Below are 24,473 nucleotides of genomic sequence, written 5' to 3'. Positions count from 1 at the left end.
TGTTATGGCAGTATTAATGTGATTATCTGATGATCAACTGCAAGGATAGTGCACAAAGCAGTCTGGATTAGTTAGAAATTTAAACTAGTTAGAAATATAAACTAGAATTTAATCCAAGATGATACTTGGATTTCTTCTTTTTTTTTTTTTTTTTCCTGAGATGATGTCTTGCTCTATTGCCAAGATTGGAGTGCAGTGGCTATTCAAGGGGCTCAAACATAACACACTACAGTCTCAACCTCCTGGGCTCAAGTGATCCTCCTGCCTCAGCCTCCCAAGTAGCTGGGACTACCTACAGGTGTATACTGCCATACCTGGCTGATTCGTTCTAACTATAATATAAGAGCTTACCATTCTGAACATTTTCCACTACCTGTAACATAATATATATGCCCAGAGCCCCAAATTGTGTAATGATTTTTAGTACTTGAGAAGAAAAACACATCCTAGATTTCATTTTCTCATTATAAATGTCTGCCAATTTTTAATTTGGTATATAGGTATGGTAGATGAGATGGGTATAATAAAACACATATTATTTGTCAAACTTTTGATTCCTAAATTAAACAAATGACTGGGAAGCTTCTACTGAACTTGCTTCAAATTGCCTATGAACTACTCAAGAGTTTTCAAATTTGCCAAAATTCTGGAGCCTGGCATACAGTAGGTGTCCAATAAAAAGAGTAAAATTGTGGTTGGGTGGGGCTTAGGTAAAAGGGAATGGAGAATTGAGAATCAATGAGATTTTTGTTATACAAGATGAATAAATTCTAGACATTTCCTCTACTACATTGTGCCTATACATAACAATACTGTTTTTCTCACATAAAAATCTAGGACAATTAGCTCTCATATTATTTTCTTACCACAATAAAATGTAAAAATAAATGAACAAAATAAATCTATGGTATAATTTTCATGTTTGAAATTACCATGAGGATACTGTTTTTTAATATAGCTTTTAAATTTTCTAATTCCAGAATACCTCCCAAGTTTTATTCCATGGATGATTTTTACACCAAAGACAATCAAGGCCTGATAGAAATAGAATGATTATTTGAGTAGTCGCATATATTTTACTTTTTGGATATTAAATATCTATGTGTGTAACAAATTTCAAAATGTGTGTAAGAAATCTAATGAAAACTAAATTGGCTAGTTTCTCATTAACATTCATAACCACCCTCTACCATAGAAACATACAGTTTTGTTGGGAAATAGCAGAATTCACTGTGTTGTTTGTAAAATGAGACTGAAACAAACCAGGTCCTGACAAAGTGTTACAAAATCTGACTCCATTTTGATGGTTTACCTTTGATGGATTGCAAGCCCTGCTCTTTCCATTCCCCTTCTGCTCTGTGTCTGGGTGAGTTGATAAGAAAGCCTGCATGCTGCCTCTTTTGGTGCCAAGGAGAAGTTCAAACCACACAAACCCCAGACTGTGCACAAGAACCACCCTCCCTCAGCCCCAGCTTGTAACTACCATAACTCCCAAGCCTTTCCCTGATCTCTCAAGACCATTTTTAGAGCAGCCTGGGAGCCTACCTCAATCCCCCCAGAGAGCCTCATAAGTGAGTAATAAACGTTCTCAAGCCCTCTTAATGTGCGTACGTGAGGAGTCTCAACATTCAAACCAGAAAATAAAAGAAAAACAACAATGGAACAAACAGAATAAACATTGCCTTCAGGTTACTAAGAATTTCTGGTCGCCTTCTTGGGCCTATAAATTACCCGACTTAATATTTAACATCAATTTCTATGATAACAGCATTTGGTAATGATTGTTTTTTTTTTCCAATGGTCTATTACATAATCAATATTTTTCTCCTTTCAGAAGAATGATTTTCATCAGCCTCCCTGCTTTATTCTTCATTGGTAAACTTATATGTCTGAAATTATAATTCAGGTCTTCTTTCTCCTGGTAAATAGAACCAACGAACCAACATATACATGGCCCAAGGAAGTATGCTTTTACACATTTCAAATTTATGAACTAAATTTTTAAAAATGCATGCCTCCCTCCCCCCGACACACACATCTTTATCTTATTCTCTGTGTAGAAATTTGAGAAATGTTGCCTAGTTGCTGCATGGATAAAGTAATTTTCCTTTTCAAATGTATATTTTTGAAAGCCTTTGGTAATTCACCTAACTGTTCATATGCTCCCAAGAGTACAGTGGTAGGGACTAGACTCTGCATTCACCAGATTATTTTTCTCTCCTGTAGAATACAGGAAAACTACCATTCCCAGAATGTCTGATGGTTAGATTTGAACCAGTGATTAGGTTATCTTCAGTATAAAAGTAAAAAGAAATGATCTGTCATTTGCAGTCTGCAGTAGTTAAAAACATGTAGGGAATGGGAGTGGTGGTTCATGCCTGTCATCCTAGCACTCTGGGAGGCTGAGATGGCTGGATCATTTGAGCTCAGGAGTTTGAGACCAGCCTGAGCAAGACCAAGACCTCGTCTCTACTAAAAATAGAAAGAAATTAGCTGGACAGCTAAAAATATATAGAGAAAAAATTAGCCGGGCATGGTGACGAGTGCCTGTAGTCTCAGCTACACTGGAGGCTGAGGCAGAAGGATCACTTTGAGCCCAGGAGTTTGAGGTTGCTGTGAGGTAGCCTGACACCATGGCACTCTAGTCTGGGGAACAGAGTGAGGCTCTGTCTCAAAGAAAAACACACAAACAAACAAAAAAAAAATGTAGGAAATCTCATTCTTTCTCTTTTCTGTCCAAGTAGCTGGTGAAAAGATCCTGGTTCCCTGAGTTACTATTGAGGAAAAGCTTCCAGATACAGCCACCTGCCCATGCCCAACAATGCTGGAAATTACAATGTAGTGCTAAACCACTGAGGTTTCAGTGGTTTGGTTATTGCTGCAAAGCACAGCCTGCTACACCTAATACCAATACCAAGATATCCATCAACAATAATTAATATATCAATTACATACAAGTGTCTCTATGCCACCAAATTGCCTTTAGTTAGTTACTTTAGTACTAAGTGAGACAAATTCCAAATATTTGCATTGTGGAAAAAATATTCAATGATACTTATTAAAACACATTAAGGAAAACTTTTTTCAGGACCATCAAGATAGGTACGGGACCCATGGCAATGGGAATTTGCAGTAGGGGAGAGAGATTGGGCTCAATTCTGAATGCAGCACAAGTGGGAATTTATAGCCAAGGAGCAGGTGGGGTCAGTGGATGGAATGACTAACTTCAGGGGTAAGGGGGGATTCTGGCTAAACCAACCTTCCAGGACTCTAGTTGATGATAGGCCCGGGTTATTAGACATCACCTGGAGAATGGTAGAGAATGAGGAACCTGATCAGATATCTCAGGTATTGAAGGTGATTAGATTATTAAAGGTGGGAGGTTTTTGCTAAACTGATTTAGCAGAATTCTTTGGTTTTACAAGGAGGTACACATATGGGCCTAGGATAAGGTCCAGAACCTAACCAAAGTTTGAGTAAGCAGAAAAATCTCAGTCAACATCCGCTGATGTATTGTTTTCAAATGTTCTTTTTTACAACCATCCTTTTTGATTTTCTGCCCTCAAACTCTTTTAGTTGCTCTTATCCATTGCCAGGTCACACTTACTTTTCTCGAGGTTATTGTCTAGTTCTTTTAAAGCCCTCTGCCTTATTTATCTATTTTAAATATTTCCTTTTCAAATAGTACCTTAGCCTTTTGGGAACTATCTTCTTAAAATAAATATATCAAAAGGGGCAGGACACAGGTACCCTTGCCATGGCATTAGAAATTATCCCAAAGCAAATACAGAAGTCCTTTAACATCATCAAAAGTATGATAAATTATCTTGCCTGGAATATGCCTTTAATTTGTATATGTCTGTTCTCAAGTTCCTATTTCTTATTTCAAAGAGTGGGATAAATTATCTGCATGTGTGCTAATAAACTAGTTATTTGAAATCATTACCTCTTTCAAATCAGTGCTGTTGGATGCCTGAGAATCCAGCTCTTGCTGGATAAATGTAGCTTTACCCTACTCTCTGTGTAGAAATATGGGAAATGTTGACTAGCTGCTGCATGGATATAAAGTAATTTTCCTTTATAAATGTATTTTCTTTGTGAAAATATATTCTCAGGCTTTTATAACCCTTCAATTTCAATATCTTTTTTAAGAGGAAACAGTACAAATACATCAAATATTTTGAAACATCAACCCAAATATTAATGTGATTTCTTCAAGGTGTGAACAAGCAAATAATGAAATATATTGCTCTAAGGTATATGTGACAGATGCTTAAATTGACTTTAATTTGATTATAAATAGTTACCTTTTGAAGCTAGAATTATGGATGGTGTGTAGATGTCTTTTGCAAGAAATTGTGGTGTTTGTTGATGAGACAGTTACATTCAGGTATTGCAAATCTGGAAATAATTTCTAAAGATTTGATTTCTCCCACAACTTTTTAGATTGAATCACAAATCAGTGATAGTCTTTTCTGTTACTTTATTTAAATTGAGACTCTGAGTATGAAAATAGAATCACACTGAATGTTCATTTCTTCTTCTAAACTCCTGCTATTTGTACTGTTTATGTGGAACTTAATCAGATACCAACTTATAGACATCTTTTATTATTGTCTTATATTTTTATTAATTCTATATTATTATTTAGCATTATTTGTTTATAACTCTTGGTTCCCCACTTACATTGTGAAGATTTTAGAAGCTTTAGAATACCACATAAAGCCCGTTACATAGTAAAATGTGCCTAAAAATTGCTTGCTAAAATATATAGCAAGTAGCTTTCTCAACTTTATATAGGTTTATTAATCTATAAGGAGCATCCATAATGCATACCCACATGCCCATGTCCACATTGATCACAATTAGGTTGTAATGCCAAGAGTATTATCTAAAATCTTAGATTATATTGGGCTAATATAGAATATTAGAATATATTGGAATATATTGGATTGATGGCAGCATTTATAACTACCCCCTCATAATTATGGAAAGAATATCTAAATATTTAAGTACCAATTCATGAATGGCTTTTAATAATCCTTCTAGATAAAGAAGGCAGGCCAAAATGACTAAGGGACAAGAATTATTCTAGGAGGGCACAGCCACACTAGGGACCAAGCTATCTCATCATACATTTTTGGTTTACAAAGTCTAAAAGAGGGAATTCAGTAATTGTAGTAACCCATAATGGTCCATCTGCTGTCATTGGATGGTGAAATAGTAAATGTCTCAGTGAGAAAAAGATGATTTTTCTGGTACCCATGACAAAGTTTTTCTTACTATGCTGAAGAGTTCACGGTGATTGGTGGATTAACATGTAGGAAGGACAGATTCATAAATTTTTACTTTTGAGATTAAAATAAATTTTATTGATTCACTTCCATGTAACAGAGAAGGGTTTGTAATGCTAGTTTTTGCTTACTAAAATCTTGCTTGTTTTCTCTCTAGAAATGGCTAGAAACTTATCTTTCTTTTACTAAATACTTAACAGATTTTATCCGTGGCTGTGGTATAATAAAAATATATATATATAGACATAGACTATATATTTGGCCTTTGCCTTCATTTCCAGCACAGAGATTCAAAAATCCTTGGATTTTTCTGAGTGACTTTGTTGGGCTAATGAGGCAACTCTTGTGAAGGCCCCTAAACAGCTTCGTGTTGGAGGCTAGTTGTCAAAACAGCCAACCACTTTCCTTCCCACCCCCTATTGACCTCTCAGAAGGGGAGAAGGGATAGAGATTGAGTTTAATCACCAACAACCAATGGTTTATTCAGTCATGCCTACCTAAGAAAGCCTGAGGAGTACATCAATACATCAACAAGCTGGAAAAGTGATGTACCCAGAGAGGACATGGAAGCTCCGTGCACCAACTACACTTCCTCAACACCTTGAACTATGCACCTCTTTCATTCGGTGTGATTTATTGAATCTGAAGAGAGGTGAGGGAGGGAACCCCTGAATTTTTTGCCAAGTCAGACAAAAATGAGGGTTGCCTGTGAGCCCTACTTGCAGCTGGGGGGCAGTCTTGTAGAACTAAACCATGAACCTGTGTGGTCTGCACCAATTCCGGGTAGTTAGTGTCAGAATGGAAATGAATTCTAGGACAGCTAGACGACTAGTGTTGGGAAAACAGTGGCATAGCAAGCAGTGGATAACCCATCTTCCTCACCTTTTCTCTACTGCATGTGTCATAATCACCATTTTCATCCACATAATTTTTAAAGATCCTTCAAGAAAGATTAAATAAGATATTGTGGAAGATGTATAGTAGAACGTTTTAAAACATATTTCCCTAATTATAAGATTATTATTATTGAAATATAGAATATGTGTAAAAAAGGAGGAAATATAAGGAAAAATTTCTTTATAATCACAATCATCCAAAAACCCTACTAACTACTTTTAAGATTTGTATATAGGGTATCTAAAATATACAAATACTAAATAGTTTTAAAAATTTTATAATTGTTCACTGACTTTGGCTTGCTTCTAATACATTATTATATTTTCCCATTTCAAAAATAGTCTTTCATAATGTTCTCCAAGTCATCACAGGGACATTCCATACCTCATCACTTCCATTAGTATTTCAAAGACCACACATCCAGACTTATTCATTTTATAACCCCCACAGATGCTCACAAGAAATCTGGAATCAAAAGAGTTTGTGTGTGTAGGTGTGTTTGTGTGTGTGCTTTCTTTTGTTTTGCAATCTCTCTTCAGAAGTAGCCAGATCTGGCCAAAACAAAAATGCAAGAGTATTTTGTTTTTGTTAGTATTTAATTTTTATGCATCAATTTGATTTGGTTTTATGCCTATCTAAGCACTTTATTCGTATTCACATATAATTGTACCTGTTTATTGGAGTTTCTTTTTTTATGTCTAAAATTCTTCTAGAATTCACTTTGGCATATAACCACCTGGTTAAGGACTCTGGATCTGCAGTCAAACAGAACTCAGGAGTTTGATGATTTCTTTAGCTTCTACCAACCTTGGTTTCCTCATTTGCAAATTGAGGATAATTATATGATTCACCTGTTAAGATTTCTGGGAGGAATAAATGAGATATTGAAGGTATCAGATTTAGCACAGAGACTATTAGCTACCCTCAATATTTTTTTCTTCAAAGTGTTAATTATTAATAATCATCCCAGGACCAGCAATGAAATGATTATTTTCTCAGTGATTAAAAATAGCATATTTACCATTCAATGCACATTCAATGTAACATGATAATGTGAAGTACTAAGATCTGTTCTTGCCCTGTGAGTTTGCAAAATATGATAGATATCAGCCCATTAAAAACAAAATTATCAAATTCTCCAAGGCCAAGTTCAAAATGTGTCAGTTTCTTAGAAAATGACTCCCAATACACCACAGGCACAAAAGAAGGGACCTTCAGAAAAGTCAAAAGGGAAACATTGAAAATGAGGGACAGAACAAGGAAGAGCAAGCTGTGAGCCTAAAAGTTTTGTACTGAGTTTACTTTGCTATCCTCTATAGCTCTATAGTTCCCCAAACCCTCCCACCCCCAGGCTAGAGTGATGAACATCTGTGCTGATGTGCATCAACTGAGTGGTAGCTACACTTAAATGTAGAAGTTAGTGTTCTTTTCTTATCTGTGTATTTCTGATGGCATAAAGGTCCAGAAAGTGTCTCCCTGGAGTAGCAGCCCCAGCAGGACAAAACTACTACTTTCTCCAACTATTATATATCTTTTAAGATCCCCCCCCCAAATTTAAGTAAATATCTTTACTTAAGAGGAAGAAAAGTATTATCTCTTCATTTGGAACCTAAGAAAACATCAACGAGAACTCTCAAAATTACCCTGATATCAGTTGAGAAAGCACAGAACCCATGAAAACTGGCCCTCAAGGCCTGGTAGACCCCATTACAGAGTGGTACAAGGAGAAGCACACTTCAGAAAAGTGAGTGAGTGAGCCTAAAGGCACCATGAATCCTGCAAGGGGTTACAAATGCCATCTAAGTAGGTTGGAATTAAATTTCCCTTCACCAAGTCTCAAACTATCATGCTTTATGAGTAATCATCTTGATCAGGAACTTTGCCAACACAGTTATGCAATTACTCACAAATAACAACAATTACAAGCGAACAAGAAGGGGTCATTTAAAACACCAGCAGTCCCAAAAGTTAGCACTTCATTTCCAATCCTAACTCTTGAGAGGCAGGCACCAGGAAGCAGGTTGCTTATGCGAAAATGACAGACTGCTATCCTACCTTCCCCTCCACAAGTGCATCCTGAAGTTAAGGACAGACTTGTGGTAAAAAGGGAACACTTTGAATTATATATGCAATTGATATTATTAATGACTAGACATTTTTAATAACCCTAACTAAATTATGGGACTGGATCAAGATATTATTAAAAGAGTAGAGTGCAAGAGGAAGCAAGCTTTCAATTGTTAGTAGTGTAAGAAAATTAAAATCATATCATGTTTAGACCACAATACTAAAACATTTACATATATTATTATGTCTTGTCATCAACTTTCTAGTCAATTTCATTAAATTATATTATCAGTGGTACCAGAGCACCAATCTACTTTAATCACTGTAGTTTTATTGTAAGATAAAATACATACATTCTCATCATCATTAATATTCTTTTGAAAGGTATTTTAGGCTTGCGGCCCTCAAAGTGTGCTTCTCATCTCAGCAGCAATAGCATTGCCTGGGAATGTATTAGAAATGCAAATTCTTGGGCCTCATCCCAAACCTGCTGAATCTGAAATTCTAGGATTAAGATCTAACAATATATGTTTTGATCAGTGCTCTATCTCTAGATGATTCTGATGTATATTCATGTCTGATAACTACTGTCATAGGCTATTATCTGCTTGGTTTTTGCTTTTTTCTACATTTTTCTTCATTTATCTTCATATTAATGGCAAAACTATCAGCTTAGGAGAGGATAGGCTGCATACAGTATCAGAGGTTTCAAATAGCACAGGTTAATTCCTTGTTTGTGCTACATGTTCATTGTGGACTGGCAGAGCTTTCTGCTAAGAATTAGGTACTAAGGGACTCAAAATAATGGGGCAGTCACCATCTCAGGCATTGTTGTTTGTCTCACCAGAGATAAAATCCAAAGCCTTCAATAATTCCCTAGAATGGAAGGAGATCAAGAGAGTCATAAATATGAAGCAGTAGCTTTTCATGTGGGTAGAGCTCTCAGAGCAAATAATGTGCCTGACTTTCTACTTTGAGTATAGCTCAAAGCTACCTTATGTTCAACATATATGAGTATCTACAGAAACCCAATATAGTATTCTGCTTCCAAGCCTTGTTTATCACAGATTCATCAGTGTGGCATCATGACTCTCAAAAAGAAGTGTTATGACAGATTTACTGCTTTTGGCCATGAAAATCACATTTAGCCATATTTTCAATTTGCACCATGTACATTTATAGACATGCTACTACAGAAGAATTAGTTACTAGTGGGATTTAGATCATCCCTGCCAAGATAGATAAAATGGCCAAGACCTGTCCATACATTGCATCTTAGGCAACCTCAATCCATTTAACATCAGCTTCTAATATACTGTAAAACTCTCTGACCCAGGATAAAAAGATGAATAAGCATTATATACATTTTGAACCTTGTCTGCTAATTTCTTCCAGTGTTTAAGTGATACAAATACACGCACACATATTCATATATATTTCATATTTGAAATATATATGTAGTATCTTATCCAGTGTAGTATCTTATCCAAATTCTTCAAATGTCATACAAGTTCCCCTGTCATATTTTGGGTCTCCTGTCTAGATAAAATATTAAATAAAATGATATTTCAGAAACTGGGTTGAGATAGGGGAAACAATGATGAGACAAGTAACACACTTGAAGGCAAAACATATGTTTAAGGAAAGGCACATTCTTAAGGAAAATATGATTGACATACTGAGGAGAGAATAATATGAAAGTAATGGAAGAAACTATAATCAGCTCTTTGATTCTGTATGTTGGATTTGAATCTTTTGCAATTTATTTTCAAAAGTTTGAAGTTCAATAGGAAATTTAATAATAAGTAGATATGACCTTAATATTATCCCAATTTATCAAAAAAATTAAAATAAGGCAGAGAAGTTAGACAATCATTCTTTCAATATTGTATGGGAGAAAAGGTCACCAAGAATTCACTGGGGGAATGTACTTAGTTTATCACATTTATTGTTGATTGAAGGTCCAGACTTAGGGAAGTTACCTATTATTTTGTAAGTTTTGTTTGATAGAGGTGCAAGTAATTTCTTCCAGGTGGAATAGGTAACTCCAACAATTAATGGCATGTTGGGTACTAAGGTCTTTTCTATCTAGCTCAGCAACATTATTCTAACATTTCTTTATGAAATTGACTATAAATTATATGCCCTTAAATGATTTTTCAACCAGTTATAACATCTTTCTGGCTTCCTCATTAATTAATAAGTTAAATGAAATATTTTCATATATTTATTTTATATTTCCCTTACAGTCATAATTTATCTTTCCAAAAAGTATACTGTAACAATATATTTGAATCTAAAACAAATGAAATTCTCAATGCTTGAGAGTGGTCCTATTATTTGGAAGGCTCATAGAGCAGAAGACTCTAAAATAGAAAGTTCAGTCCAGTAGGCAGGAGACACATCTATAGGGATGAACGCAGTTTGAACATGGCCTAGTGAAAGAGATAGGTTGAGGATATGTTTCTTGCCTTCTAACAAAACTATGGTTTCTCTAAGGTTAGAAAAATTAACTTTAATTGAAGAGATTGGGTCTGAATTTAATTCAGATAGAAGCAAAAGCATATGAAAGATGGGGATAATGGGATGGAGCTAATTTAATATTGCCCATATTCTTTACAAATTTTGTCCACTGAGGGCAAAGTTTTAAATGAAATATAGGTAAAGTGTACAGGATTAATTACTTCTCATGGCCTTAGTTAAGAATTATACTAACATGGCCATATCATGTATAGCCAGAGGATAATGGAAGAACTGAATCTCTGTTTGCAGAATTCTCTTCTTCAGAGACTGATACTTTGACAACAGAGATGTCTAGAAATCAATCTGTTAAAAATCTAATTACCAAATTATCAGCACATCAAAAAAGAAATAATAATCCACCACAACCAAGTGGGCTTCATCCCAGGGATGCAAGGATGGTTCAACATATGTAAATCCATAAATGTGATGGACCACATAAACAGAAACAAAAGCAAAGATCATATAATCATCTCAATAGATGCAGAAAAAGCATTTGACAAAATTCAGCACCCTTTCATGATAAAAAAAACTCTTAACAAAATAGGCATAGATGGAACATATCTCAAAATTATAAAAGCCATATATGACAAATCTATAGCCAACATCATAGTGAATGGGGAAAAGTTGAAATCAATCCCATTTAGAACTGAAAGAACCCAAAGATGCCCAGTGGCACCCCTTTCATTCAACATAGTGCTGGAAGTCCTAGCCAGAGCAATAAGGCAAGAGAAGGAAATTAAAGGCATCCAAATGGGGAATGAGGAGGTCAAACTATTGCTCTTTGTTGATGATATGATCTCATATTGAGAAAACCACAATAATTCTACCAAAAGTCTCTTGGAATTGATAAATAAATTCAGCAAAAGTCTCAGGTTAAAAAATCAGTGTACATCAGTAGTATTCCTATATGCCAACAACAGTGAAGCTGAGAATCAAATCAAAGACTCAATAACTTTCACTGTAGCTACAAAGGAAATAAAATACCTAGGAGTATATATAACCAAGGAGGTGAAAGAGCTCTACAAAGAGATGTACGAATCATTGAGGAAGGAAATTGTACATGATATACACAAATGGAAAACCATCATGCTTATGGATAGGCAGAATCAACATTGTTAAAATGTCCATACCACAAAAGTGATTTACAGAATCAATTTAATCCTCATCAAAATATCCATATCATGTTTCACAGATCTAGGAAAAATTATTCTATGCTTCATTTAGAACCAGAGAAAAGCCAAAATAGACAAAGCTACCTTAAGCAAAAGGAATAAATCTGTAGGCATCACTTCACTAGACTTTTCACTATATTGCAAGACTATAGTATCTAAAACAGCATTCGACTGGCACAAAAATAGAAACAGAGACCAATAAAATAGAACAGAGAACCCACATATAAAACCATCCACATATTTTCATCTGATCTTTGACAAAGTAAACAGAAATATACACTGGGGAAAATAATCCCCATTCAAATACAATCCCCATTCAAATAGTGCTGGGAAAATAGGATAGTCACATGTAGAAGATTGAAACAGGATCCATATCTCTGACCACTCAAAAACATTAATTCAAGATGGATAACAGGGTTAAATCTAATACATCAAACTATAAGAATTCTATAAGAAAATGTTGGAAAAACTCTTCTAGATATCAGCGTAGTCAAAGAATTTATGAAGACGACCCCAAGAGCAATCACAGCAGCAACAAAAATAAATAAATGAGATTTGATTAAACTAAAAAGCTTCTGCACAGCCAAGGAAACAATCAACAGAGCAAATAGACAATCTATAGAATGGGAGAAAATACTCACATGCTATACATCTGATAAAGGGTGAATAACCAGAATCTACAAAGAACTTGAGCAAACTGGCAAGGAAAAAACAACCACTTTACAAAGTGTGTAAATGACATGAACAGAAGCTTTTCAAAAGAAGATAGACTAATGGCCAATAAACATATGAAAAAATGCTTAACATCACTAATCATCAGGGAAATGCAAATCAAACTCACAGTAAGATATTACCTGCCCCCAGTATGAATGGCTTTTATCAGAAAGTCCCTAAACAACAGATGCTGGCATGGATGCAGAGAGCAAGGAACACTTATACACTGTGGTGGGACCGCAAACTAGTATAAATTCTATGGAAAATAGTATAGAGATTCCTCAAAGAACTAAAAGTAGGGCTACCATTTGATCCAGTAATCCCACTATTGGGATTACTTTAAATTATTTAAATTAACTTTAAATTATTAAAGTTATTTTATCAAAAATACACTTACACTAGAATGTTTATTATAGCACAATTCACAATTGCAAAGATGTGGAATCAATCCAAGTGTCCATCAATGCATGAGTGGATTAATAAAATGTGGATTAATACATATATCATGGAGTACTACACAGTCATAAAAAATGAAGTAGTATCTTTTGCAACAATCTGGATGGAAATGAAGACCATGCTCCTAAGTGAAATACACAAAGAATGAAAAATTCAAACACCACATGTACTCACTATTAAATTAGAACTACCCAATCAGCACTCATGTGCACAGATAGAAGTAAAACTCAATAGAAATCAAGCAGGTGGGAGGGGGAAGGAAAGGATGGGTGAACTTATACCTGACAGTGTACCCTATCTGGGTGATAAGCACACTTATAACTTTGACTCAAGTAGTACAATAGCAATCCATGTAACCAAACTCTCTGTAGCCCCATAATAGTCTGGAAAAAAATATTAAACATCATATTACCATATGATCTAGCCACTCTTAGAAATTTATATAAGAGAAATGAAAATGTACGAGCACCTGAATGTGCATGGCAGCACTATTTATAATAACCATTTGTAAAAAGTCCATGACCATCAACCGGTGAATGGATAAACAAAATGTGGTATCCATACAATGGGATATTGCTCAGAAATATATATGAAATAGTAATACATACTAAAACATGGAGAAACCTCAAAAACATATGCTAAGTGAAAGAAGCCAGGCACAAAAGACCATGTAATGTGTGATTCTATTTATATGCAAAGTCCAGAAAAGGTAAATCTATACAGATAGAAAGTAGATCATTGGATGGGAGGAGGAACAGAGAGTGCCTACAAATGAACACACAGGATCTTGGGGAAAAATAAAAATGTTTTCAAATTGTATCATACTGATGGATGCATAACTCTGCAAATTTACTAATTTAATTGTAATATTTAAAATTAATTTTATGGAATATAAATTACACTTCAATAAAGCTGTTTTTATTCAGAAAAAAATCAAATCACAGGTACTGAATACTTCAGAAGAATTATGGCAAGGTGGCTAAATATGTGAGCCCTTCAACCCAGCTGCCAGAATATCAGTCTTGGCTCCATCTCTTGACAGACATCTGTGACTTTTACATATGTGCCCTCTGCCTTTCAGAACCACAGGGTTGTTACCTACAACACTTAGAGCAGCACCTAGTGCATAATAACTGAGTATTATTCATATTATTTTTCTCTTCCACAGCAGAACTACACAAAGTTAATGCCTGATTAGATACATGCGAGATCCTGGCAATTGGAATGGGGCTGTGGTATTTAGAAAGAGCAGTGAGGATTGGAGAATATTGACCTGCTGAGGCTCTTTCTGTTGGTTCTGCCCCCTCACTGGGCAAAGTGATGGTCTGATCTCTTTTACAGTGACCTGATGATCAGGTCTGGGGTGGTTTTGTAGCGTGAGCAAAGTGGCAATGTGTAAAGATGACTGTGGAATAAAATAGTGCTACTGAGCTTTCCAATGCTTTGGTGCTGTTGAGGTTCTGGGGTCAGGGCTATTAATAAAATACTCATGGGGTGAGAGGAGGCTTGGTCCCAACTCATCTTCAGATAAATTTCTGAAGTCCCACGGGGGAGGTTATTGGGGAACTCCTGCAGTTGTCAAGAGGGGTATACTAGCAGATGTGGTAAATCTGGAAACTTGTTAAGTGAGATGAGCATACATGCTGGTGCATCTGGGGCAGTATCAATTTATGCTATTAACTCAACGTCCTACCTGGTTTAGCATTGATTTAGTTTAAAGTGGCCAGATTTGGATGGCCAATCATATTTTTATTTTCTGGCATCCTCAACAATGAAATCAATAGGCAATCCACTATGGTTATGCTAGAGTTGCATTTAATATTAAAAATTGCTCTCTAGATAAATAAGCTTCAGATGGCATTAGCTGGAAGAGAATTAGCATGGGTATCCCCTCAAGAGAACTCCTACGACCACTCTCAGGGGTGGCACTGAAGGAAAATGAAGAAGGGAAATTTTCCCAGGATTCAAGATCTTTTTTTTTTTTCTTCTTGAGACAATGTCTTGTCTCCTGAGCTAGAGTGAAGTGGCATCGTCATAGTTCACTGAAACCTCAAACTCCTGGGCTTGAGTGATCTTCTGGCTGCAGCCACCCAAGTAGCTGGCACTATAAGCACATGCCACCATGCCCAGTGAATTTTTCTATTTTATTTATAGAGATGGGTTCTCACTTTTGCTCAGTCTGGTCTCACTTTTGCTCACTCCTGACCTCAAACGATCATCCTGTCTCAGCCTCACAAACTGCTAGAATTAGAGCACTGAGCCATAGTGCCTGGACAGAACCAGATTGGACAAGAACTCCCTTCTGAGTAACTTGTTCAATTGCTAAGGAAATGAGCCAAGATGATTACACTATTCCTTAGTTTCATAATATATTTTTGCCATCCATAAGTTCTGGGCTCTGTAGAATAATAATATAGGTAGCTCATGTTGCAAGAACTCGGGACTCTCCTTCAGAATTCAGTGGGAACAAGTTCAATATATATTAACAGAATTGCCTTGGAAGTTTCTTCCTTTTTCGCTCTTTTAGCTATTTCACTTTGGGACTATAATTAGTGCTTAAAAGGTATTATTTATCTTCAAAGCTAAAATTAGTACCTTTTCATTAAAAATGATGAGTAAATAAGGAGAAAGCAGGTACTATAGGTAAGTAGAGAGAGGGAGAGAGAAAGGGAAAGGAAGGAATGGGAAGAAGAGACTTTAAATTTATGTGAATCCCAGCTCTGATTACTTTAACGAGAATATTCTGTATTTACAGTAAAACTCCCTTTCTGCTCTTTTATTGACATAATGACTTGAGATTATGCTCTTGAAAATAAGGGGACTTGATTAGATCTGTTTTAATTTGCTATTTGTGTTGAAAAATTGCCCTATTGAATAGGATTGTTTGACTTTAAAGTGACATAGTACATGTAAACAACACAACATCAGATGCTTATCTGGGCTGTATTAATTTACACTAATGAAATAAATGTAAAAAAATTGGCATTTATGGCATGACCCTAATCATGTTTGTATGTCTATTTGTGAAATTCTATGAGAATTTTTATTTTAAAAATTTTGTTTGGGATTATCTCATCTTCAGAACCAAAGAAGGGGAATCTTGTTGGTATCTTTTCTTTCTCCACAGCTAAAATTTACTTTCTGTGAAGGTAAAGGTCATCTTGTTCATCATTATGTCACCAACATGTAACATGTTGAATGAAATGAATGAATGAATCAAATATATATTAGTATATTTTATGTATTGTTCTTTTTAAAAAAGTAAATTTAAACCCAGACAATAATTTCTAATCCACAAATCTGCTACTTTGGAATAACATTTTTCTACTTTACAAAAGGTATCCACAGATAATAAGCCAACAGAGAATAAGTTCTCATTTTTTATGACAAAAGCAAGTATAAAAAGGCCAAGCCAGCAGTCCTCAGGCAAGCAGCAGTGCAGGGTCCGGCGTGGGTCACCACTCGACTCCACAGTGCAGAGGCCTTGTGAGCGTGATGTTCCCTGATACTGGTGAGCTAAGAAAAAGTGGGGCAGTGGATGAGGTCACAGAATGACCTGCTATGTGGGGTCCCTTTGAATTTCAGTTTGTGTCTCCTTATAAGTTTCTCTTGTTTAAATGCCTGAAAACAGAGCAGTGGTTCTCAGCTTGGAATAATTTGGCCCCCATCCCACCCCAGGCAGGGGACATTGACAATGTCTGGGAACATTTTTAATTGTCACGGATGGTATGTGTGGTCTTATTACTGGCATTTAGTAAGAAGAGGTCAAAGATGCTGCTAACCACCCTATAATGTATAGGAAAGCCTTCTACAACCAAGAATTCTTTAGCCCAAGATGTCAATAGTGCCACTGCTGAGAAATCCTGATATAGAGTGTTTTGATTTGATCAAACACCTATGAGTTATTGAGGTTGGTACATAAACTGATTAAAGCTGAAACAAATGCTAAAAGCTCTGCTGTGGACAGAGATTGAATCAATGCTAATTCACCCCAAGCTGGCCGTGGAGAGGTCTGTGAACTCCTAGAGCAAATCAACTGAAGGAAGGCATGCTCCCAGAGATAACCGCATTAATTGTTAGGCATCTGTTATCAGATTTGGCAATGAAGGGATCTCCTAGAAAAATGTTTTTCAAACTGCAGATTGTGACCTTTTGCCTATGACCTACTAACGATTCCAATTTGATAGATCATTGTCACATTAAAAAACAAATAGAAGAAAGAGAATAGAAAATATTCAAAAGTATGTCATTACTATGAGAATTATTTTATTAGACTTTTAAAAATGTGTGCATAACAATGCTTACAATGTGTGCATAACAGTGCTTACAATGAAAAATGTTTGTCTTAATATGGATTGTGGCTAAAAATACTAAAAAAAATAAAACAAAACACAACACTGTTCATGATATGCTGGTTTCTTCAGAAGCATTCCCAGTTTATGAACCAACACCTCTTCAGTCCTTGGTCCTTGGTCAAGAACCTATTCCTCATAGATTGCAAGTAAAAATAAAATAGGATGACAACTGCAAATTTATGTGGGAATATATACTTATTATAAAAAACAAAAAGACTACAAAAATGGAAGATATCTACCCAAATTATAGTGATAGATATTTCTGATTGTATTATAATATTTGCATATTTTTATTTTTCTGTCCTGTATAAAAGGTCTACAGTGAATTTGTTACTTTTCTAATCAGAACACACATGCACGTAAGAAATTGTGCTGTCACTTGAGAAAACTATTTCTGATGGAGACTGATGGAGAACACAGGTTGTAGTGGATTCAAGAGTAAATTAGGAAGTCAGTGTTTGAAAGTGAAAAGAATAGCGGATGAAGGGAAAACTAGAATACTTTTCGATTTTGTTTTCAAATAAACTCTGTTGGTTTAAAACCAACTCTGTTGGTTTTTCTGGACTAAACCAGAAAAAGTTTGAGTTTATGAAGAAAACAACTCTAAAAGAGAGCTTTTGAAGTGATTTTTGTGTGTGTAACCATACCACTCTGCACACCTCTGATCTCATCTGAAGTGATCTTTGAGATAGGATAATTGCTTGGTAACATGTATATCCCCAAAAAATGTTATTTTGAAAATTGATGTTCATTTAATTTTACAAATTGTTCATTATTGTTAAAATTACCAATCTCACTATTAATAATCACATCATCTAAATAACTAGAAGCATATATACAGAATTGCTAAAATAAAAACAAACACAAAGCCTTGTTGCTGTTATTCCTAGTCATAGCAAGCTACAATAGATCACTGTGGAGTTCAGTAGCTTTAAAGGAATTTCCAGGAATTCAAATACTTATGGTAAACAGTAGATTGTAAGGATGTGGTAATATATAAATCACAAATTATTTATGGGCTATTATATGAGATAAATTGTTTGCAAATATTTATAAACTATTCACAAGGCACACTAACCTTTTGAAATGATTTATCATGTAACAGAATATATAAAATTATGACGAGTAACACATAAATCCCTTATAAAATATTTACAGTGTATCAGTTGCACTAATATTAATTAGTGTACTCATCCTTTCAAGTAATTGGTAAGTGATTTACAAGTTAGTTGTCAGTGAGGCAGATGAGGTTTTATGGCTGGATACAAATATACCCTAAGAGAGCATGAGGGCATCCACGTTTTAGATCTTCTCCCTTAGTTTTTCTGTTGAAGACTGAGAGCAACTATTGTCAATTTGAGCAATGGAAGGGTAACTAATTCATGAGAATTAGCTGGTCACAACTTGGTTAACAGATCCTGATTAAGTCATCATAAGGTTTCCAATAAAGGTAGTGAGTAGACCAAACCACAGTAGCTTATAACAACACATGTTAATTTCTAGCTTTTAACATAGGTTCAATGGAGCTCTACTGGGATTCTGCTTCCTTTGAGACATAATTCTCCATGGTTCTCTGACTTTTATGCATGTCTTATACACAGAGGAATGGCTGGACTTTCCCTTGGACTATCTTCTCAGAAATTTTTGTGTAATGAGCAGCTTTGGGAAATAGAGCTAATGTCTCCTCCCTCTGAAGCAAAAGGAAGGATAATGTCTCCTCCCTCTGAAATAATTTCTCCTTCTTGGGACAAGGCCATTCAGTTATTTCAATTCATTATAAAATATTTGAGTTCCCTAATTCAGGATTCTGACAAATATCTTTCTCTACCTGAGCTCTGTCATGTCTCTCCCATGGGACTTGGGGACCAAGATGAACTGTCATGAAACATGAAGCTCATGCTGCTTTCCTGTTCTGTGAATAATATTTTTTGTCTGACCCAGGAGCCTTGTGTCTTCTGCCATACAGCAGTATATGTTTATGGGAATGGGGGGCAGGGAGTGTATATTATTAGCTTGCAAATAGGTAAATCTCAGACCTTTCACAGTTCTGGATAGTTCTGTGTTTTACTCTAAGAACCAGGATGGCGGAGTACCCTCTCTATGGAATGTTATCAGAGAATTTAATGATTGTTGAAATTACTATCAAATCTTCTGCCTGGAAGGAGAAACATAATTTCTTTATTGCCTAAAGCAGAGTTTCAGAACTTTGGCACTACTTAAATCTGGGGCTAGATAACTCTTTGTTATAGGAGTTATCCTGTACATTGTAGAATGTTTAAGCAGCATCCTTGACCTCTATCCACTAAGAGCAGGTAACAAACCTTCCCTCTAGTTGTGACAACCCAAACTGTCTCCAGACATTGACAAATGTCTTTTTGGTGGAAAAATTGCCCCTGGTTAGGAACCACTGGCATAAAGCAAGCCTCATGGCCAGACCTGATTGCTACAGGATGAAGATACACAATCTCTTCCTTGGGAAGGGCATGCATAGAGAGACACCAATTATGGAGGAACAGTAATTCACTTTGCCACAGAGGACCACTTATGTTGTCAATTGTATGAGTTAGTAGGGGATGTTTGGTCCTATCTTTGGCTAGCTAAACACATATGTAAAAGCTTTTACTCAATGGAAAAGATACTCCTTGCCTTGACAGCCTCCACTTGAAACATTGTACGCACTACTAATTTTCTCATTGGTGAAATAAAATCACAGAGATTCTGCACCATTGTCATACATTTTATTTTGAATTAAAAAGTACAAAATTAACTCACATTTTTTTTGGTTTCCCTTCACTTCCACTGTAAGACAGTCATACGTATCCTTCAGTGAGGATGACCAAATATAAAATATAATGTTTCAAAGAAATGAAACAATTTGAGGAATTAGAGCCATTATCCCACCATAAAAGATAGAAATACAAAATTGAAAGACTTAGAAAAGTTTCTGAAAATCAAATATACATATAATGCAAGAAATGATTTAGCCTGAAGGTAAATGAAGATGAATTTACAAAGAAGCTAAGTGGAACATAAGCTTCAGGGTTCCATATTTTCATGATTCCCTCCTAATGAATGCTATGACAACGTGCCCACATGATCATTAATTTCTGTAAAATTTGCAAAAATAATTAAGATCACTATATTTTTCTGTATGAGAACTGTTTCATCATCCTTCCTCTTCTTTTAGTGGCATTGGAGTGGCCATTGGCAATTTGGATGTCATAGAGTCTTAACGTATGGGGCAATGGGCAGAAATCAGGGTGTATATGTGAATTTGGAGGGGAGAAAGTACATCTTTATTTTCAACAACTTGGAATTTCCTTTACTTATGAATGGAAGCAATAAACTACGGTAACTTAGCAATACCTGTGATTTTTTTTCCTAATAGACATTATATATATTTTATATCATCACACAATTATAGCCGCTTTCATATCCATTGTTTATCAGTACTGTGAAATTATAAGATTTAGATTTTGTTACTTAATGTAATAATAAAGACACATATTAATATGGTATAATTTTATTATTTTATATTAGTATTCCCATATGATTGATTTATTTTATTTGATTATTTATGCATTTATTATTCTGAGAAGACCATAGGCTTCAGATCGCCAAAGAATTTCATGCACCAAAAAGTTTCAGAATCCTCAGGTAAAGAGGAGATTTTGTAGGGCATACATGTGGAATTTATTTATGTGCTTCACGGTCACTTTTGTATATAATTATAACTTCTGTCCCAGAGTAGACATGGCTCCTAGGAATAATCCTACCACTCACTTTGCTGACTCACTCACAGCTGATGCTGTAGGGCCAGTGGTCAAATCACAAAGTGACATGTCTTATAACATCTGGCTTTAGAAATATGTGGATAGTGGAGAAGAAATAAGTTTTGAAATATATGGAGCCAGATGCTAATCTGTGCAAAAGTCCTCTAATCATCAGATTTGTAAAACTCTATGCAGAGATTTCAGGTATCATGGAGCCCCATAAACAGAAGTTCGGTTCTGTTAGAATATACTTCACTTTAGTATCTATAAATATAGACAGACTATCTCTCTTTTGAATGGGAATTAACCAAAATAAAATTTTTCATAGTTATTATATCTGTAGAACATAATTACATATTAGTAACATAAAGAGTATGTCTGAGTGTGGAGATGCAAGTACTTGTACCCAAGTGGTGTTAGATTACATCTGCCATGAATCTTGACCTGAACAATGCTGGGGTTCAACCTATGCAGCAAAAGAGCACAAAGAAACAAATGTTCCTGTAATAAGTCTCTATGTACTATACAATACCGTCAATGTATATAAGAGTAACCAGATTTCCAATTATGTAGCTCAGTACAAGAGAGTGTGAATTTTAAAATACATTTTGATTTTTCCTGTAGATATGTTAGTTTTAGACTAATTTTAATTATTATCTTCAGGCTTGTTAATCATACCAAAATTCATAGACAATGAAAAAGAAGAATCTTAGTGGAAGCTGATTATGTAAACTGAAAGAAAGAATACTGGTAGAAATTATGGTACAGAAAAGCAGTGGCATATTTTATCTCTGCTGAGAATGGTATAGTTGTAAACGAACAGACACGGATTATGTATAGTCACTACTAAGTATAATAAAATGTACAAGGCAAAAATATAATATGAAAATATACTACAATCTGTGTGACAGAAAAACACATGTACAAAAATGTGTGTAAATATGTGGATCATATTATCATTATCACATATTATGAGATAATAGTGTCATCTCAGAGAATGCTAAAAAGGTACCTGGGAGAAAAGGGGGAAAGACAGATTTATTTTTTCACCTATACTATTCTGTACTCTTTGAATTTTGCAACATTCCAAAAGGGTTATCTATTTAATAAATACATGTATAAGTATTTTTATTAAAATATATTTCCAAGGAAAGGATCAAAACATAAAACGCATCTATATGGTAATTATGAGACAATCTATCAAAAATAACCATAAAGGGATTAGCACAATCATATCAGGCAAACCATATTGCCAAATCAATATTAATGGGCAAGTTAATAATCCAGGTGGAGAAATTAGATAAAGAGGATTATATTATTTTCATGAAATTTCACTCCAGATTGAAAACATTTTGTCATAAGCATTTATAATCAATTAGACACATAGCATCTAAATCCAAGAAACTATTATCTAAACCCCAATTTTAGTGGAAAACTTTGACTTTGCTGGGCTAGACTTAATAAATTAAAAAAAACTAAATATGAAAACTCAGGGATGGAATATTATGATTAATAATAATGTTGCTTTAATTGTTCCATATTAAATGCTGCACCTACAGAGAATATATGCTCTTTTGAAATGTCTGTGAATGTTTCTAAAAGGTGAGGTAATAAAGAATATTTTAGGAAGATCACATTATCTGAATTCCACTAGATGATTCCAGAAACTAATAATGAAATAAACTGAAATAATCAAACTACTTGAAAACCAAAAGCACTATCCTTAATAACTTTTGGGTTAAAGAGAAATAAAAACTGCAATTATAGGCTTTATAGAAAATATGAAAATGACAAGACTATATATCAAAGCATTCAGGATCCAATCAAAGGTAAAAACAAATGAAAAATAGTAGAAAAAATATCTTCATCATGAACCAAGAAAGAATAGCAACAAATGAGATCAGCATTTAATTAAATGAAACAAAAGAACAAGACATATAATCCTAAAACCTATCCAACTACAAATATAGGGAAAAAGATTTAAAATAAGAGGAAAAATAAAAATAAAATGAATGAATTGGAAAATATAAAAATTTAAAGGGTTGATGAAGAAATTCTGGTACTGTTTATTTGACTAGATTAATATTATACAAGGCTGCTCAGAAAACACTAATTCAAAGGATGAATAATTACAAATGGAATATAACCACAGAGAACTGCAACTTGAGATGACATGAGAAAATTGAATTTTTTTTTTTTTTAGATAGGAGAAGCTTGAGTGTTTCTAAATTTGAGGGTAAGAGGCTGGTAGATAGAAATTTATTGAAGAAACACAAGAGGGGAAATCAATAGGGCAAGGTCTCCAAGAAAGCAGGAGCACAGGTTGGGAAATAAGCTATAAAAAGGAGGACAACTCTTCTATTATAACAGGAGAGAAAAAGTAGCTGGTGCAGACTCTGGGAAATTGGCAGGTGATGTGGTGGGAAGTTAAGGGAGTTTACAGTATAATAGAGCTTCTCTTGTCTTTGTGAAGTAGGCTACGGGTCATCAGCTGCAGTTAAGAGGGGAAGTGGCAGGATCTGAAGTTTGAAAATAGCGGTGGAGGTTATAAATAGCTATTGTAAAGAGTTTGAATGGAGAGCTGCCTAGAGAAATAGCATCCAATTGCTGGGTAATGACAAGAGAAACAGGAGACAGTATCCCGGGGTGGGTTATAGCCAAACTCCCCACTGAACCATTGTCTCTGCCAGGTTGTCACAGACAAGGCTCCCCTGAGGGGCAGGAGCTCTGCAAAGGCAGAGGGCAAGTCAGGCTCTCTGAGTCCCTCCAATCCCCTCCTGGGAGACTGAAAACACTCCTTCCAGGTAGGTTGTTTTGATGCAAGTGAGTAGGGGGCCTTAGAATGATACTACCTGGCAAGAGACCATTAGGGTGAGTGCATGCAACTTATAAAATACCCAGGAATTTACAACAGATGTGCAAGCTTTGTATGAAAACTGGTCCACATATATCTTGCAAGACAACTGACTTCATTAAAAGGAGAAACATTGGAGGTTACCAACTGAGAAGAATTCCTACTGTATTGCTGTTGATTCTCTCCAAACAGAGTTACAAATTTAATATTATTGTATTTATAATCCCAGTGGGACTTTAATATTTTTGAAACGCATAAGGATTTACAAATGTGTGAGATTAGGAACAAGAAATTGAAAAAGATTTATGATAAAGGGAAAATTACATCTTCAGAAGTTAAAAGTACAATTAAACTACAATAGTTGAAAG

Source organism: Microcebus murinus, chromosome 3 (assembly GCF_040939455.1).
Source record: "Microcebus murinus isolate Inina chromosome 3, M.murinus_Inina_mat1.0, whole genome shotgun sequence".
NCBI classification, from domain to species: Eukaryota; Metazoa; Chordata; class Mammalia; order Primates; family Cheirogaleidae; genus Microcebus; species Microcebus murinus.
This window is presented reverse-complemented; position numbering follows the sequence as displayed.